Genomic DNA, 20,729 nt, shown 5'->3' on the forward strand with positions numbered 1-20,729 from the left:
GATCCTTTCAGAGCTGATCAATATCTGAAGTTCCTTTCAGAGCTGATCTCTATCTGAAGATCCTCTCAGAGCTTATCTCTATCTGAAGATCCTTTTAGTTCTTATCTCCCTCTGAAACTCCTTTCAGAGCTTATCTCTATCTGAAGATCCTTTCAGAGCTTATGTCTATCTGAAGATCATTTCCAAGCTTATCTCTATCTGAAGATCCTTTCAGAGCTTACGTCTATCTGAAGATCCTTTCAGAGCTGATCAATATCTGAAGTTCCTTTCAGAGCTGATCTCTATCTGAAGATCCTCTCAGAGCTTATCTCTATCTGAAGAACCTTTCATAGCTTATCTCTATCTGAAGATCCTTTCAGAGCTTATCTCTATCTGAAGATCCTTTCAGAGCTTATGTCTATCTGAAGATCATTTCCAAGCTTATCTCTATCTGAAGATCCTTTCAGAGCTTACGTCTATCTGAAGACCCTTTCAGAGCTTATCTCTATCTGAAGATCCTTTCAGAGCTGATCAATATCTGAAGATCCTTTCAGAGCTTATCTCTATCTGAAGATCCTTTCAGAGCTTATCTCTATCTGAAAGTCCTTTCAGGGCTTATCTTTATTTGAAGATCGCTTCAGAGCTTAAATGATTCATATCAAGATATTTAAATTACTCTTATAATGTAAGAAACAAAGGAATTAAGTCCACTTTTGGCCATTTTTCAAACATTTCTTCTTTAAGATCACTATCTGATGCTCATTTTAGACCAAAAGATTCATTTCCAGATATTGTAAATAACTCTTATAATATAAAAACAGCATTAACTTTCTCTTGTACTAAGCTTACCGTATAAACTTTAGTCTCTCTTTCTCATTTGTACTCTAGGGAATAGAAATATAGAAAAGACGTAACAAGTGATGAAACTAGCATTTGTCTACAGGAGACATAAGCAAACAGAAAAAAACTAACTGAATTAATCATGTGTTATTGGTTTGGGTAGCTCTATTTCACCTAATTCACAAGAAATGACTATCTTGAGTTTAACGAGGTGCATATATATAAACCACTTATTTTACTATGGAAAAAGTATTATATATTGAGATTTTAGAAAAATATAATATACATTTCAACTTAATAACAAGTAAGACCATCTCTACTGTAAGAGTTGCACATTAATTAGATTATTAGATAATTTAGGTAGGATCGTTTGGTAAATCTCACCTACTTAAACGAACAAGAATGCCTATATTAAAGTTTTGGGAGGGATATATAGGAATTTAGAGTTAGTTTGTCACGATATATGGAGTGGGGGAATAGGTACCTATGCACGAAGGTATATAAAATATAAGAATAATTTGTGTGTAAATCTCAGAGTTTTTTTCGTGTAGCTAATTGCTTTTCTTGTATGGTGTAGATACTAAGATGAGGAAACTCTGAAAGCAATTACAGCCTTCAACAAGAGACCCATGTAGTATTTAAAGCAAAATAAAAATAGCTCATTTACTTGAACATTATTCTAAGGAGGAGGTGTGTAGTGTTATTCACTTTTTTATTGGTCAGGGGACGACAACTATCTGACATTGAAAGAGAATTGGTGGAGGTCTGTAGAGAGAGTGTTATGTCTCAGAAACAAGTTTAAGTGTGGTGCATTCGCCTTCGGTGCGAGCGGTCCTGGGTTTGATTCCCGGTGGGGCACGCGGTCCAAAAAGTATAAAAAGCTTTTTCAGGCCAGCCACCCTGAATGAGGTTTTCCTGGGTTTTTCTCATTCACACCAGGCAAATGCCGGGGTGGAACCTAATTTATGGGTCCCAGGCCGCTTCCTTCCTTCCCCAATCCTTTCTTCCTTCCCTTTCCCCGGATAGTGTGCTCGCCGAGTGACGTCATCCCTCAAACGTGACGGGCTAAATGGCCTTAATGCTGAAAGCCCAGAAATCTAAATCCTAAATCCTAAAGTGTGGTGCAATGCATTCGAAAGTGGAATTAGGACTGTGACAGATGACAACACAAGTGGCAAACTAGCAACGTCCATCACAGACAAGGAATGTGTGTGACGTCGATGCAATGATTCGTGAATACAAAAAAGTGAGGATGCATGACATTGCAGACACATTTGCAAATTTTATGGGTGTGGCGTGTCGTCCATGATTAATTTGTCTTCAGAAAAGTGTGTGCAAAATGAGTTCCGAAACATCTGAGTGAGGAACAAAAACACATTCGAATGGCCATTTCTCTGACCAATCTCTCACAATATACTCACGGAGGAAATCCATTCTTTCATCTCATAATAACGGACAATGAGACCCCAATACCCCTATGGACACCTAAATCAAAACGCCAGAGGATGAAACTGAAAGATTTGTCGTTTCCACCGGCCAAGAAATTCAAGACCATAACATCTGTCAAGAAAAATATGGATACAGTGTTTTGTGACAATCAAAGTGTTAATCATGTTGAATTTCTGTAAAAGGATACGAGCAATACTGCGGACACGTACTATCGAACTATGGATAGGCTGGAAGGAGCTATACATCATAAATAGAAAAGGGGACCCAAAATTGGGGTTTTGTTTCTAGATGTCCGAAACGAACACCAACTTGCACGGAAATCAACATAACAGGATTTTAGTTATTGTAGCAAAGGAGTATTTACATCATTTAGTTATAAAGAAAGGTAAGTGTTTGAATTAAACAAAATGAAGAGAGGGGAATAAGTACCGGTACCCCCTGGAAATTAGGTAGGCCAAGAAGATGCCTCCTTTCTTTTCTATGAATAAATTAGAAGGTTAGATTCACTGCTAAATTTTTGTATGTATCATATCACATAAGATTCACCAGTCTGCAATTTTTGCCATTAAAAATGCAATCAGCATATTTCAGATTCAACTTGTCTCAATATTTTCTTTTAGGTAAAAACGTACAAAGATAAAACTGAATATTTTCATTTTTTTCTAAAATGAAATCAGTTAAGTTGAAATGAGATTACAAATATTCAAAGTGTGCTTGGAGGAGCGTCATTTCAGATTTTCCTGGGGGTAAGATCCTCCACCGAGATACGAGTTTCACGTTGTTTTCTAGTATATTAGTAGACAATTGATTAAAATATATTTAATTCTCAAACTCAGGTGTTAATTGCCCCCCTGCTTCCCCAATGACGCCCTTGTATGTTTGGTATTAAAGGGTGAAAAGGAAAATTATAAGTGCTTATTCACACGTTGTACATATAGCTCCCCCGAAACAAAATCCTAAATACGCCATTGTGTAGGCTATATGTCATAGAAACTTATGTCGTAATTTTAATTTACATAAAGATTTATTTCCCGGCGGGAGCTCATGTGGTTCGGATTCCACGTTAATCAGTAGATCCACGTCTCATATAGCCTCGCTGCTGAACGGGACGCTAAACTAAAATCACCTCACCATAAAGATTTATTATTAATAACTGATTAACTGTGGTAAAGTGAGCTAAGTTAATATTAATTACGTGTAATATATGTTTCCTTGAAGTAGATTCTGCGTATCATAGATTGACCCTATTTCCAGGAAAGATTGGGGATGTGATGATGGAATACATAGTTCACTGGAGAGAGATGGAGAGAATTCTGCGAACACGCGCGATTCCAAGAACATTTTTTTCAACTGCTCTTTCATATCTCTCTCTCTCTCTCTCTCGATAACAGCTAGCAAAGGAGCAACACATAAAATGCGAAAACACGCAATCCAACTAACAATTTCAGGTTAATGCGAGCTTCAACAATTTGTTCTTCCAAATTGTTGTTGAGAAACATTTCCTCGTATCGAGGAATTATGGCTCCACGAGTGAGAGATAAACAGAGAGAATAGAGAAGTTACTAACAATCAAAATTTTACACAATTCATCTCTCTAGCACATAGCAATGCTTTCTGAATGTGAGATAACGGTTTTCATACATGGACCAAGTTATGGTTAGCCCTTTTGAGATTTATGGAAACGTGTATATTGTTTTAAAATGCTCATTTGACAATATTACCGCTAGATTTTTGTATTGTTCACTCGAACATCCATTGCGAAACAGGTCACATGTGTTTTGAGAAGGAGCTCGTCAAGTTGATGGGGGTCATGACGTCATCTGTTTGACCTTCTAGAATACAACGCAAAATGTCAAGAGTCGTTGACATAACTATCGGACAGAATAACATACCTTATGGATTAGCATTTTTCAAGCGATTTTGGAATCTGTGTGTTTAAACAGGACCGGTCCTGAGGGGACTAAAGATTTCAGAAAGGGATTTTTTCAGAATTTCCTTTTTCAGGTATACATTATGATACAGACATGAAAATTGTAAAGCTTGGAAGGCTGTGAAATACGAACCAAACTCCTTGGACAAATAGTGATGATGTAATACTTGCTTGTCTAAAGTTTATTTTAAAAATCCCAGAATCTCAAAAGGGTTAAAAGAAGCTTTATGTAAAAACTCTAATATCGACAAAAATATATCTCCTGTTCTTACTGAAGATTTCATCATTTCAGACTTGGCCACCTGCAGGATGAACAAGGGGCAATTTGTCCACCCCAGGATTTTAGAAGAGAATTCAGTTCTTCAAAATATCAAAATATATTATATTTGCTTACTCAAGCCCTATTATATTTAATACATTTGTTCTTACTAATATATACAAAATTACGTGTGGGTGTGTCTGTCATTAGATTTTCACTTAGAAAGGAGTTGCCAAGTTTTGTAAGCGATCAGATCTTCATCAGCCTTAATCACGTACGAAATAGTTTCTTTGATTTTCTAATCGAAAGGAATTGGGAAGGTCACACGTTCTGGAGGTTCAAGAAAATAGAGTGACCATGCGAAGCGTAGTCTCTAAGGCTCTTGACTTCGGTGCGAGTGGTCCTGAGGTTTTGAAGGTATCATCATCTCTCTCCGAGCTGCAACAGGCAGGAGATATTAACCTTACCTCTGAGCTACAACGGATAAGGGGTTATTTTAGACCCAGCTGCAACGGGCAGGGTTATTCTTAACCAGCAAACTTAAAACCTCCGAGCTACAACTGGCAAGAGGACCAATTATGGAGGAAAGCACTTTTAGATGCTTACTTATTTGTAATCTTGTGTACAAACTGTACAAGTAGCTTTTGTAATTTAAAAAAGTGAGAGAAAAACCGTGTTTCATTACACTATCGACTATTACAATTTTCTGTATATTCTGTGCCTCCATTAATGGGGTCAATCTATTAATATCTTGGAGGATAAAAGTGCCTCCCTATATCGCTTAAAATTTATAACATCCCTAGCTTTTATGCAACTTGCACAGTAGCAAAGAATAGTTGGTTGCCTATAATGCAAGGATAAGTAGATTTTATTATTTCGGCCGAGAAAATTTCTCAAAAAGAACTCACAGACGACCGGTCGGAGATACTAACAGCAGAATCCTATAAATTCAAGTGCGTGATCATAATAATGGAGATAATCAAATAGTAGTTACTTAAAAATGTGAAAAATCGCTGTAGAAGTTTTGTTGATTAGGTCACAAAAGTAAAAAAAAAAAAAAAAAAAACGCATATGAAGTCTTCCTTAATAATGAAAGACCACTGAATCTCTTTTATCTAAGCGACTCAACATCAGAACAAATCTTTTACGGCTTTCGTTAGAACTCATTTCGTTGCCCCCTTCGCTCCGCACTTCTCAAACAGTAAAAAAACAGATCGATTACGACGAGAGAGAGAGAAAAAAATGAAATTTTTAAGTAGAGAAAGAAAAAAAATGAATCGAGACATTTCGTAAATTGTAGCTCGTATCTGGGTCTACAAAGTATCATCGCCATAAAATGGCCATTTGTTTTCAACTAATGTCCATCTTTGAAAGTTATTTGTAGAACCATTCAGACAGTTGGCGCATCATGCAAATTAGCCTCACAACGATGGTTTTGGTTACGAACTTAATAAGGCAATTTTTCCTTTTTTTTTAAAAAAAAAAATCTTTTTTTATATCACTCAGATTGACCCAATTCAGTTTCCAAGAGAAAAGTTTCGACTGGCCCGCATCTTGAACTGTGCAAGCAGAAATCTGACTGTTTTATTAATGCAATTTACTGCTACTATCACCACAATATAAACAGTAATTGATTTTGAAATTTCTAACCGAAACCAATAACAACAAAGAGAAAACGTGACCTTGAGAATGCGCTATCATTGCTTGTCATTATTTGGTTATTCAAATTCATTCACAATAATGTTACTTCTTTGCACTAAATGTAAAATATGCAACTTTTTGCATGAATACATTCCCTGTAACTAAAACTGCTATAAATAATTTCAAATGTTACGTTTTCTGTCCTCTCTGCCATCTAGTAGTAACCATACACAACTACAATGGCTACAGGAGACTACTATGTTATTATGTTTTAATTTATTGAATGGTTTCTAATATATTACATAATTCAAATACAAAAAAAAAAAAAATAATAATAATAACGAAAATACATTGTGAATCAAATTTCCTTCATTTCTGTCAAGTTTAAAATTCATGGGTAAAACCAGAAAGAAAGAGTACTATTTAAGTAATTTACTTATGTAGGCGGTGAACAAGTGAGTCATCTGTAAACATACTCGTAGAAACGGTGTTAAAATGTGTGGGTTCAATACAATATAATTATAGAGCAAAGCAAGTTTATAGTAACCGCTTGATACACGTTGGTGTGTGTTTTCTGCACTTATCTTCTTTTACACTTTCTTGTATACAGACCGTCGCTAAACGTCGCACTTGGTTCTACGAACGCTCCCCCACAGTGCCACGCGAATCCTCCAGTTCCACCCTGCCCTGAATTACCAGCGGATCCAGAAGGATTCCTTCAATTTTACATGTGCACCTACAAAGAAAAAAGGTTATGCACAGTATATAAGGTATGAGGAATGTATGATATTTCCACGAAGAAATATGAGTTTAAATCAATGTATCAACGTATCCCTTATCTTTAATCTGTACGCCGAGTTGTACTCACTCTTGTCAATAGCCCTGCCCATTAAAATTCGTTCCTCATCTTGGGCCTTTACCGGTAAATAAGTTATTGCAATTAGAGTCAAACTTGCATTTCTGTATCTGCTTGTTTTACACAATAATGTTCTCTTAAAATTTATCCAATTTCAAACCTTGGTTCTTCGCTACAAGACATTGGCGTAATCAGGTTGGTTATTTTGCTAGAGAGGATAATGGTTGCTTTTTTCTGAGAATTGAAAGAATCTTACCTGTGGTTCAACAGTATTCTAATGGGAGGTTAACAACGAAAAGGATTATCAAGACTTAAACTAAGCGTATAGTTTGTGGCTCCTACATAATGGCTCTATTGATTGGAATTAGTGTTGTCAGCTGGAGGGAAAAGTTCTGGTAAAAACTACAAATTATTAACATTGGGGAGAATGAGTTATATTTTCTTGAATATAAGTTCGAGAAGGAAAATCCTGACATTTTTTAACTTTTCTGTGCGTTTTTGTTTCATATATCCTTTCTTCTCTTCTTTTACTCACATTCTTTCTTATGCATGCACACCGTTTTTCGTTCGGGCAGAGGATTCGGGGTTAAACTCTTACACAATTTTATGGAAGAAGTTCTATATTCACAAGAACACATTAAGCCATCTAAAAGTACAGTGTGAATGAATCTAAATAGTTTTAGCTAGCAACCTGATGAAGGGAAAAAGAGACAAGACAAAAAATCGAAAAATTAACGTAAGGATCCTCGAGTTTGATTACCAGTGAGAGATCCCGAAATTTGAAAACATTATAGTGGTTTAATTCCACCTTATACTGCAAATGAACGAAATAATGCCACAGCAACACTTATGCCACACCAAATGACAATCTTAGGGAAGTACTGAGGAGTCTTATGAAGAATTTTGAGGATTTGTGTCCGACCAGTAGGGAAAATTCCGTATATTGATACATCCATTCGGGTGAAAACTAGCCTTATCAGACATCATAAGGTTGTCCAGGAAGTGTTAATCGCGATTCAGTTTGTCTAAAAACAGTTCACAAAAGTCTTTTCTAAGTTAATTATCATCCAGCCGCAGCTGTTGCACAATCTGTGTCTTACATGGATAATAGTGCAGGTCTCTTTTCAAAATGCGACACATTGATGTTTGCGACATGTGCAGTGTTCTTGCATGGCGACGAGCTCATCTTTGAGGACATTACTGCAAGGCATGGCTTACACGATCGATGTTTTCTGGTGTACGAACTCTACTTGAAGGTTCTTCATGCTTCTTGTCTGCGATAAAACCAGTTTCTCTCCACTGTTTCACCCACTTTGTAATTGCTTTCCTCTTTGACACACTAAGATTTCGGTCCTGCCGTCGTTGTAGCTCCCGTTGAACAGCAAATATACTCTTCTTGCGAACAAAGCCTTCCACCGCTTGAACACGCACCTGCACTAGCCAACGACTCATAGTAAACTAAACGGCAGACCTCTGTGATGTAGACGGCATGACACTTAGAGCCAACATGCGCTTCCGTTTAGTAGTGTTGTCACTTTCAAGTGTTCCATTTCCCGTTGCTCACTCGGTAACCTCGGTGCTGGAAAGGGAAGCTAAATTCAAATCAACCAATTCAATTCGGAAAATATATAAACAATCGAGGAGAAGGAATTAGTTTATTCTTGCTGTGGAACAATCATAGACAAACAAATCTATTCACCTTGCTATCTATTCTTCTTTCTGCGGGGGCCGCGGTGGCTTAGTGGTAGAGCGTTCACCTCTGGTGCTTGGGGTCCCGGGTTCGATCCCAGCCCCCTCCAAGTGAACTTTGTGGTGGACAAACACCGTGTGCGTGGGTTTTCTCGGGGTTCTCCCGTTTCCTCCCACTTTCTTCATTCCACCATTTCATTCATTACTCATCATCACCGCCTCCTTTAGCCTAACCGCCATAACCGTGGGACGTAAAACTCAAAGATTTCATTTCATTTTTCTTCTTTCTGCACACATGGGGAGAAAAAAAAATAGGTATCTCACGTTATATGCGAATTCGCTTTTTAACATTTTCACTTAAAGAACTTAAGAACAGAAGTAAACCCGTTAACATCTTAACGGATAACGTAATCTTTAACGATGAGTATCTATATATCACATATATGTAACGGAATTTTTGAATTCTGGTTTTAGCCATAGCTAGAGCTATAATTATTCTGGCCGTTCTTCAGTGGAGATTGTCCATTAACATTTTAACGGATAACGGTGGATCTCTATGTATGTCACATACATGTAAGTTTCGCGTTAGCCTAGTTGGTCTTAATTAAAATTTAATCAATGAATCGATTTTCGCGTGATCTTCTTTACCAGCGTTCATTTAATTGTGATATTTCAATAAGAAACAAGTATTTAAGTATTAATTTTCACAAAGTTCCCTGTTTTTAGTCTAGAAATATGGGATCACTAGTTACGGCAAAAGAAAATGAAATCTTTCAGTTTAACGTCCCACGATTATACCCTTTTAAGCTAAGAGAAACGGATAATTAAAGCAAGTGAATGATGTTCGTAAAAATGAATGGAATGATAATGTCGGAGGAACCCCCAAGAAAACGCAGGTTCATCACAAACTTACTTGACCGGGGAGAATCAGGAACCCCGTGCATCAGAGGTAGGCGCTCGAATACTGAACCATCGCGCCCCCTTTTAGAATAAAAGGGGGCGAATTCATCTTGAATTTTAAGAAAATGTTTCAGTGTAACTTGCTTAATTTTTCTTAAAATTTTAGACTCGAAAAACTATGCTATAAATAAGTAAATTTTCATAGAACGACCATGCCCGTCTGTTTGTCAATAAATATAATTCGTCTGTCGTTAGGAAGAGAGCAAACACGTAAGAGATAGAGGAAAGTGGTTGATAGAAATCCATTCAGCGATCCAAGAATAGACTCCGCCTACTTCAGTCACCCTCTATTCTAATAGAAAACAGTAGAAATGAACCACCAATTTTCAGTCACCCTCTATTCTAATAGAAAACACTAGAAATAAACCACTAATTTTCAGTCACCCCCTATTCTAATAGAAAACAGTAGAAATGAACCACCAATTTTCAGTCACCCCCTACTCTAATAGAAAACAGTAGAAATGAACCACCAATTTTCAGTCTCCCTCTATTCTAATAGAAAACAGTAGAAATAAACCACCAATTTTCAGTCACCCTCTATTCTAATAGAAAACAGAAGAAATGAACCACCAATTTTCAGTCACCCTCTATTCTAATAGAAAACAGTAGAAATAAACCACTAATTTTCAGTAACCCCCTATTCTAATAGAAAACAGTAGAAATAAACCACTAATTTTCAGTCACCCTCTATTCTAATAGAAAACAGTAGAAATAAACCACCAATTTTCAGTCACCCTCTATTCTAATAGAAAACAGTAGAAATGAACCACCAATTTTCAGTCACCCTCTATTCTAATAGAAAACAGTAGAAATGAACCACCAATTTTCAGTCATCCTCTATTCTAATAGAAAACAGTAGAAATGAACAACTAATTTTGAGTCACCCTCCATTCTAATAGAAAACAGAAGAAATGAACCACCAATTTTGAGTCACCCTCTATTCTAATAGAAAACAGTAGAAATGAACCACCAATTTTCAGTCATCCTCTATTCTAATAGAAAACAGTAGAAATGAACCACCAATTTTCAGTCATCCTCTATTCTAATAGAAAACAGTAGAAATGAACCACCAATTTTCAGTCACCCTATATTCTAATAGAAAACAGAAGAAATGAACCACCAATTTTCAGTCATCCTCTATTCTAATAGAAAACAGTAGAAATGAACCACCAATTTTCAGTCATCCTCTATTCTAATAGAAAACAGTAGAAATGAACCACCAATTTTCAGTCATCCTCTATTCTAATAGAAAACAGTAGAAATGAACCACCAATTTTCAGTCATCCTCTATTCTAATAGAAAACAGTAGAAATGAACCACCAATTTTCAGTCATCCTCTATTCTAATAGAAAACAGTAGAAATGAACCACCAATTTTCAGTCATCCTTTATTCTAATAGAAAACAGTAGAAATGAACCACCAATTTTCAGTCATCCTCTATTCTAATAGAAAACAGTAGAAATGAACCACCAATTTTCAGTCATCCTCTATTCTAATAGAAAACAGTAGAAATGAACCACCAATTTTCAGTCACCCTCTATTCTAATAGAAAATAGTAGAAATGAACCACCAATTTTCAGTCACCCTCTATTCTAATAGAAAACAGTAGAAATGAACCACCAATTTTCAGTCATCCTCTATTCTAATAGAAAACAGTAGAAATGAACCACCAATTTTCAGTCATCCTCTATTCTAATAGAAAACAGTAGAAATGAACCACCAATTTTCAGTCATCCTCTATTCTAATAGAAAACAGTAGAAATGAACCACCAATTTTCAGTCATCCTCTATTCTAATAGAAAACAGTAGAAATGAACCACCAATTTTCAGTCATCCTCTATTTTAATAGAAAACAGTAGAAATGAACCACCAATTTTCAGTCATCCTCTATTCTAATAGAAAACAGTAGAAATGAACCACCAATTTTCAGTCATCCTCTATTCTAATAGAAAACAGTAGAAATGAACCACCAATTTTCAGTCATCCTCTATTCTAATAGAAAACAGTAGAAATGAACCACCAATTTTCAGTCATCCTCTATTCTAATAGAAAACAGTAGAAATGAACCACCAATTTTCAGTCATCCTCTATTCTAATAGAAAACAGTAGAAATAAACCACCAATTTTCAGTCATCCTCTATTCTAATAGAAAACAGTAGAAATAAACCACCAATTTTCAGTCATCCTCTATTCTAATAGAAAACAGTAGAAATAAACCACCAATTTTCAGTCATCCTCTATTCTAATAGAAAACAGTAGAAATGAACCACCAATTTTCAGAGGATACGAAAGAGGAATGAGGAATAACGTTTTTTTTTAATAATGGAAAGTAGAAGTTTATTGGGTAAGATGTCTTTGAGCAATGGAAATTTTCTTATGACTTAGGAATTCAATCAGAAATATATATCGAATTAATCCTTCAAGGTTCTAGCAACCATTTTTTATATTTTTCAAATTTCTTTCAATTTTGATTCGTACAAACGCTGATCATGATGATGATACGAACCAAAAATGTAGGGGAACCCGATCCAACCATATTATAGTTCATTTGCAAGCCTACCGTTAAAAGTTTAGGGGGCCAGAAAATATTAGGGGAGCATGACCCCCCTAGATCCCAATGGACAGGGCCTCATAAGAACCTGGTAGTAATAGTCAACTAATATAAATAGCTCCATTTGTTGTCCTTAATGGAAAACTGAAATAAATACCACTAATAGAGTATACTCGTATAATGTATTTTAAATGAAAGTGTGCGTAATGTTATTCAGGAACTCACTGTCTTCATTTGAAGACTTCGAATTATTTTAAGTAATAGCGACAACTAATTAATAAATTAAAATAACCATGTCTTCGAGTATCAATTACCTTCCCTTCTAAATAAGTTCCATTACACTTCGGTTATATTGAAAGACACACAAGCTTATTAAATTAAAATTTATAAATTATAGCCTACATGACAAGTTAAACAAAAGGGGACAAAGCATAGGCATTAGTGTTGTATCACCGGGCCAATTTGAAGATCGAAAAAAGTACGAAACTATAGTGCATTCAGTTATATTTGATTCGATTACATTAAGTTACATTGGATTACGTTACATTAGGTGTGCAGTATTACTATTTTATACGGATCCGTAGTGTAGTAGTAGTAGTAGTACGAGTAGTATTATAAACAGGTTAGAAACCTCGCAGAGGTTGGTTGGGTTCTCTTGTCGACATGAAATGGACAAATTGAAGACTTGTCCAAATTTTGTACATTTTACAATCAATGGATTCGTATAGTAAAACAAGTGTACCTCTCCGCGAAATAGTCCATTCGCCTCCTCATATAGTGCCGCTTCACAACATTAGAAACAACCAACAAATATAACCACTTTCTTAGCTTTTACTATTTCCCTTGCCTGTCTTTCAATCATTCTTCCTCACAAACTTAAATATAAGTTACCCAATTGACCCGGTAAATTACATAAAATTGGTCCGGCGATACAGCACTTAACTCCAAAATGTATTTTGATATTGAAATGAAAAACATGCTCATTTTCGAATAACATTGAATATACCTGTTTAGCTCTACTTCCACGATTTTAAATTTACATAGAAAAACAAGAAACATAATATATGAAATCGTAGTTTAAGTGTGCTGTCTTCAGTCAATCTTTCTCAGAAAATGTGCTCGTGTTTGCTTTAAAATTTACGTTAAATACATAATGAATATATTCAGTTTGTAAACAGGCCTATGTGATGTCATTATATGTCTTTAATGACATATCTTGAGCAGTTTTTCTTAATATTAATTCATAAAATGTAACGTTTTGTGCTCTCCCTTGCAAGTAAGTTCAATTCCCGCGAGTAACGTTCCAGCCATCTATTGACAAGATATCGAAATCCGTAAGCTCTCGCTCAACGAAAGAGTAGCAGAAGTGCTGTCACCTAGCGAGATGCATGAGAAATACAGCTTCTGCAATATAGAAGAAAAAAGGGAGCAAAGAGAAGAGCTCAAAATGGCGTCTGGAGTGTAATAAAGCTTTAGATGGATCAACACCTTTTCCTTTGCTTTCAGTAATAGGAGAGGCAGGAGAGATCAGAGAAATTTTTACCTGCAAGAATCGTTGAAAGATGTATTGTGTTCGCAGGTAAAACCGCTTTCTAGGAAGTTAGAAATTGCTCTTTTGGGATTAAAAAAAGGTAGTTTTAAGATACGATGGGACTAGTCAAACCATTTTCATACATGAAGCACTCACTTGAAGAACTTTTTCCTGGGAATATGTAAGATATTTTATTGGGAGAATTGTACTGAATCAGAAGTATAGCATGAAACTTTTTTTAACGTTATATTTTTACATTCTTTCTTCATATTACTGTCTATCGAATTAGCACTAGAGTCTGTCTGTTTCAATTGTGCTCTCGGAAAATATGTGAAACATACTTTGGCCCCACCCCCGCCAAACTCTGACGAAGGAACCCCCCTTGATTAGGGAACAGAAGTGAATTACGTCAGCATTATTGCCAATTTGTCATTCAGACGTTTGGTTTTGACAGGTGAAGATCGTAGGCTACTTAGAATGGCTTAACAAAACAGAGCACAGCGAAGTTCGTGAAATAATTAATTGTGGCAACGCTTCCGCGCTCAACAATTGAAAGATCTCGGCCGCAGCAACTTGTCCCTGCTCTTTCGAGGGAAGTACAGGAAAACACACATTGACAGCAGCGCCAGAAGGGGCACACTTTAAATAGAAATTCTCTATCAGAACGAATCGTGAACTTTGTGACACATCACCCGGAAGCGACTAGACCCTTGACCCACCAGAAAAAAAGGTGAATCGGGAAGGCCCAGTGAGCTAGGAGACAAGGGAACATCGTCATATATGTGGGAAATAATAAGGCTGGTAATGGAATAAATTCTTTTCTCTTTGTCTCGTTTCTTATAAAATCTGTAATTATCTTTTTCTCCTGTTTTGTGCATTAAAGCATTGCACTGAAAGACAACTACAAGGTCTATTACAGTACAAACGCCTAAGAATGACAAGCAATAAAAGTTACATGTTTTCCTTATGCCTAATCATCAAAATTTAATAGAATTTGTCCGTAAAATATATCTTGTAGAATATAAAAGATGCCAGCCCAATTAGAGTCATTAAATCTTTTTGTATAGTCTGCGTCAGCTGCCGATCTAGCAGGGGAACGGGGTGCCTAGCCCTCCCGTCAGTTTTTCAGTGACAAAAATAATTTAAGCTATTATTTTTATATTTTTGAATGCGTATAGTAAACTCATGATATACTTATCATAGTCTGAGCTCTGGTTACCTCCCTCCAGTTTTTACCTTTTAGATCCGCCTCTGATCTGCGTCCAAAACCACTGCATTACTTTTTTTTATTATGGGAAGATTAATAAACATGAAGTAATACAGTTGGATCTCGATAACTCAAATTCCTTGATAACTTGTTTTTTTATCAAGCTCCTTTGTGGCTAAGCGGTTAATGTACGTGTCTTTGGCGTGGGAGTCCTGGGTTTGATTCCCGGAGAGAATTCATGTGATTCGGATCCCACGTTAAACTGTAGGTCTATGTCTCGCATAGTCTCGCTGCCAAACTGGACGCAAAACTCAAATTGATTTTTTTTTTTACATTTCCTTTAACTCTCTATTATACTGTGTTAAAATAACTTTTGTGAGTCGAATGTTTTAAAATCACAACCTCGATAAATCTAATTTTAAGGGTTTCATAATCATATTTTAAAACTTTGATAACTCGGATTTTCGTATTCTCAAACCTCTATGAATCGAAGTTCACCTCCATAAGTCGAATTTCTCTATATATGATCTCGATAACTCGAAGCTATATAATTATACTCTTTTACATAATTGTCCTTGTTGACAATGTGTAGTGTAATTGTGTTTTACTTATATCCAGTGGCGTATTTACAATTTTGTTTCGGGGGGGGCTTTGCCTGAAAATTTGAAAATTCAGCAAGATATTTCATATACTTTACTATAGTAGGTAAGATTTCGGGGACGGGAACTTAAGCCCGGAAGCCCCTCCCTAAATACGCCACTGCTTATATCTAATATGTTACTTTTAATAATCATCTTATTTAATTTAAGGAGCTTTCACAACTTTGAGTTATAGATTTCAAATGAATAAAACTTCGATTTACAGAGCTTATATAGTCATTTTTAATGAGAAACGAGGAACCTCGCTATCTTGATTGTTTGTTGTGGCTACCTTTGATTGCTCGAAAATTTCGATATCTCGAATTTTTATATATTCCTTCAACTTCGAGTTGTCGAGGTCCCATTGTATTTGAAATAGTGAAGACGTGGAACATTGATTGGGCAATACCAGACCAGGAAACGAAGAAATCCATATTCGATCCCGAGTAGTGGACATCAATAATCTATCTACTATACATACACAGGGTGTTAATGAAGTATATTGACAAACTGTAGAAGGTGATTGCTTGCATTAAAATAAGAAAAAAAGTGTTCATGCGATCATGTTAGGAAAAGTGCATAGTTTCAGAACCTAAGGTCGTCCAAAGCATTGTAAAAATACATCACAGCACGCGTTATTCCGAACACGAGGAACCATAAAGCTGGCAGTTGCTAACACCTCCGACATCCGCTGACCCATTCCGTATTCATTGCTGTTAAGGCTTATTTTTTGCTTACCTAGAGCCTATCTTTAACTTTGAAACATTGCGAAAATGTCTGGGAACTGTACCTTGTAAGGAATCCCTTGTTTACAAACTGGAAAATGCTGTTTTTCTTTTTTTTCATTTTTGGAATGGCTTGTGACTTCTTGTACGTTGATATCGACTGCTACTCCAAGTTTCGTCGTGTTTGAAATAACGCGAGTTGCACTTTTTTTTTTCACTTTTGGACAGATCTAGCTCTGAAATAATGCAAGTTTTCCGTACAAGTTCACATGAACTTTTCTTCTTATTTTGATATGGCGAACAATTCCTTAAAATTTGTCAGCGTAGTTCATTAACACCCCGTATATAAAAATGAATGTTTGTGTGTACGTACAGGGCACGGTAGCTTAGTGGTACAGTGCTTACATCTAGTGCGTGGGGTCCCTAGTTCGACCACAGACAAAGTAAGTTTGTGGTGGACAACATTGTGTCCATGAGTTTTCTTAGAGTACTCCCGTTTCCTCCCACACACCCATTCCAAAAAACCTTGCAAAATCATTTACTTGCCTTAGTCATCCGTCTTCCTTAGGCTTGTGGGACGTTGAATTGAAATATTTCATTTCATTTCACTTTTTTTGTGTGTGTACGTGTTTGTATGCACAAATATATGTATGTATTAGACCTACTTCTCTGACTAGTTACTGCATTTATTTTGTAGAGTGGCTGTTGTGTTATTGATTGATAGAGTTGTCAGGAGAAAAGATTCCTTTCCTTTAGACGGCTATCAGAATGTAAGTTCTGATAGCAGATATCAGAATATCAATTGTAAACGTTGATAGACACAGTTCATATCTAAGTATTCTGTGTCATAGTCAGTAGCGTCATTTCAGATTTAGCTTGGGGGGGGGGCAAGACCCCTTGATATAAGTAAAATTTCGCGTTTTTCACTGACTTACTACTACTATATTGATAAAACCTATATACATCTCAAACTCAGAGGAGGGCAAATGCCCCTCCCCGCCCCCCTAAATGACCCCCCCTGGTCATAGTGTTGTTATAGTGAGCGATTGTTACGATTTTAACAAAAAAATGAAAATAAAGTCTCCATGCTGAATAATGCATTCCGATAGAAGAGCTGAATTTAAAATGTTAAAATTTTGTAAAGACCAAGAAACAATTGTACTCATTGTTATTAAATGAAACAACAGAAAGAGCTGCAAATGCAATGAACAGAAATATGAGAGTTATAAGAATAACCATTTCGCATAATAACCAACCACTTATTCAAAGTATATACATAAATCTACACTGTAGAGAAGTGGCGTAAGCAATTAATTGACACTCCTCATGTATGTCTCCCTTCAATCAAGTGCTATAAGAATGGATTCTGGTAACATGCCATTCCGGTTACGATTCCCGACACTTCGAGGTGTCATAATGTTTGGATCCAAAATACGGACAAGCCATAAAATGACGAAACATCAAAGATACAGCGCCCCAACACAGAACAAATATTTTGAAATTTCTTAACTAAAAATCACCTGTATTGCCGGTATTAAATATAAGCAAAAGAACTCTGGAATAGAAAAATGAGACTTTTTTTTTTAAAAAAAACATAACCTACTTTGCTTATAGTAACTGAAATATACATAAGCTATATACCCTGAAAACACAATTCTTATCGCCTGAGATTTTAGCGATTCCCGGCTCAAAATTTTCGGGCAGCTCCAAAAACTGTCAAATACAGACATTTTCCTATTTCATGCTTTTTACGATACTGACACGGACACGAAACCAAAAATACAAACAGTCCGTACGAAATACGAACGTGTGGCAACCCTAACGATACTACGACCTTTTTTATGAGAAGTGTTGTACAGTCATGTTAAAAAAAAACTTACTTCCCAGAAGCTTCCTTTAACACAACATAAGACTTCAACAAATGGATTGTGTAATGTATTGTTCTTTTTTCTGGGTAAGGGGAGGGCTCTTTCTCATCAGTATATGTATCAAAATTCACCGCATCGTCTAAGAGGGTAGATAGAGAACATTAAAAAATGAAACAGAAATTATAATGTCCCTTTTCTCAACCGGGTAAACGTGTTCGTTTATAACTTCCGATCACGTATCGTGTTCCATTTGATATCGATTACCATCAATGACGTACCAGAGATCGCAATCACCACCGACTGTTATCATCTTGACTTAGCAATATTTGTCTTCGTGTGGAAACAGATTTCAGTGTACCACATTCTGGCGTGTATGACCAGAGTACATAACTTTCAGGGGCTATGGGTGAACGACCATTCTACTTCCGGTTCGACGACGTTGCGAATCGTAAGAGTAAGCATATTTCCATCTTTCAATATGTCCTTCCACTTGTGCAAGTTTCAATGCGATACTCGTCGAGGAGTTGGATAGCTTTCCTTGTAAAATGATGAAATGTTTTCTAATTCTACCTGGTAAATATACTGACTACTCGTATGTTGAAGTACACTAGAAGAAAAATCTGTAGTTTAAATTGTCAAATATCAATGTAAAATCATTTACCCTTCATTCTGTAAGTTTATATACATTTCCTTAGATTAAATTACACAATTTGCTGTATTTTTACAAATTTACCTGAAATTTATACGAAAATGTGATGTGTTTATTGATGAAAAAATGTAATTTTACGCCATTTCATATTAGAAAGTTTGCTTTATAGTTGTAAGTTTATTTACATAGGGGTTTGGCAAACAGATTGGCACCGTTAATTTGTAAATTTACCTATGATGTTTTTTTCTACAGTACAGCCTTATTAGCAATTTTATACCGTTTATTGTGAATACATTCTTCTTAAGTACGTTTATGTTTTTCTTTACTTGAGACGCTGTTCTCGAAAATAATTTTCTCTGTTTTAAGTTCCCCTGCAGGGTTCTTGAAGGCTTCTCCTTTCAACTCTCAACAGGAAATTAACTTTGGTAGGAGAAACATCCGATCCTAAATCAATTAAGAAAACAACAACTGCGGAATCACTCCTACAGAAATAACTTACAACAAGTTAGATATAACGCATTGTTCAGAAGAAACATTTCCAACAAGAACATTTCAATAAGCGAAAAATGTTCAGTAAATTGGAAATTCTGGAGATAAACACACAATATACTTTTTTCACAAATATTTGAGGCATATCTTAATCCTTTATTGAATTTTACATTATTTTAACAGTGCAAGGAAGAATAAAGACCAAAGAAGGGACATCCTACTCAACTATTGATCTAATTACGCTGAACAGAATGATTTGGATCAATGTAAATCTTCATGTACACTTTTTGAGAAACCGAGAAAAGTAATAATTAATATAATTTTTGTAATATTAATGATATGCACGTTCTACGAGGGATATACTCAGTACCGCAGTCCTAAATTTTTTACAGGACGAATCCGGGCCATAATTTGTGGGTGGGGAGTAAGAAGTATAACTATCCTTCCATTTACGCTCCCCGACCTTTGGGGAAACCCACTTCAAGATAAAGTTTTATCTTTTCCTATGATACGATACGAATTTGAAAATGAAATAAAATCTTTGAGTTTTATGTCCACGGTATGCCGGTTAGGCTAAAGGAGACGGTGATAATGAGAAATGAATGAAATAGTGGAATGAAGAAAGTGGGAGGAAACGGGAGCCCCCCGAGAAAACCCACACACACGGTGTTTGTCCACCACAAAGTTCACTTGGCGGAGGCTGTGATCGAACCCGGGACCCCAAGCACCAGAGGTGAACGCTCTACCACTGAGCCACGGTGGCCCATACGATATGAATTTGAATATATAAATTAAGCGTGGAATACGTTCATCACGTTAAAAAAAAAGCTTTAAATGAAAGAAAGGGTTAAGTGCTATACCCTATTGCCGGACCAATTTTAGGAAATTTACCGGGTCAATTGAAAAATTTATTTAAGTTTGTGAGGAAGAATGAGTGAAAGTCAGTTAAGGGAAACAGTAGAAGTTAAGAAAGTGGTTGGATTTGTTGGTTGTTTTTATGTAGTAAGTGGCACTGTATGTGGAGGCGGATGGACTATTTCGCGGGGAGGTACACTTGTTTTACAATACAGATCCATAAATTGTAAATTGTACAGAAAATTTTGGGCAAGTCTTTAATTTGCCCATTTCATGCCGAGAACAGAACATAACTAACCCCTGCAGGACTTCAAAAAGAACAAAACATGTGTTTAAAACATAAAAAAGATCTTCAAAATGTTTTAATCATGTTTTAAAACATACACAAAAACATGTTTTAAACATTTTGAACAGTTTAAAACATGATTTTAGACATATATTTCAAAATCGAGTAGTAACTTGTTTGTTAAGATTTCTTGCCCTTTACCAGCAACCAGTGATGTTATTCTAATTTTCTAACAACCGGTTCTGTTACACACACACACACACACACACACACACACACACACATATATATATATATATATATATATATATATATATATATATATAT

Source organism: Thermobia domestica, chromosome 15, assembly GCF_964235325.1.
Source record: "Thermobia domestica chromosome 15, izTheDome1.hap1.1, whole genome shotgun sequence".
NCBI lineage: Eukaryota > Metazoa > Arthropoda > Insecta > Zygentoma > Lepismatidae > Thermobia > Thermobia domestica.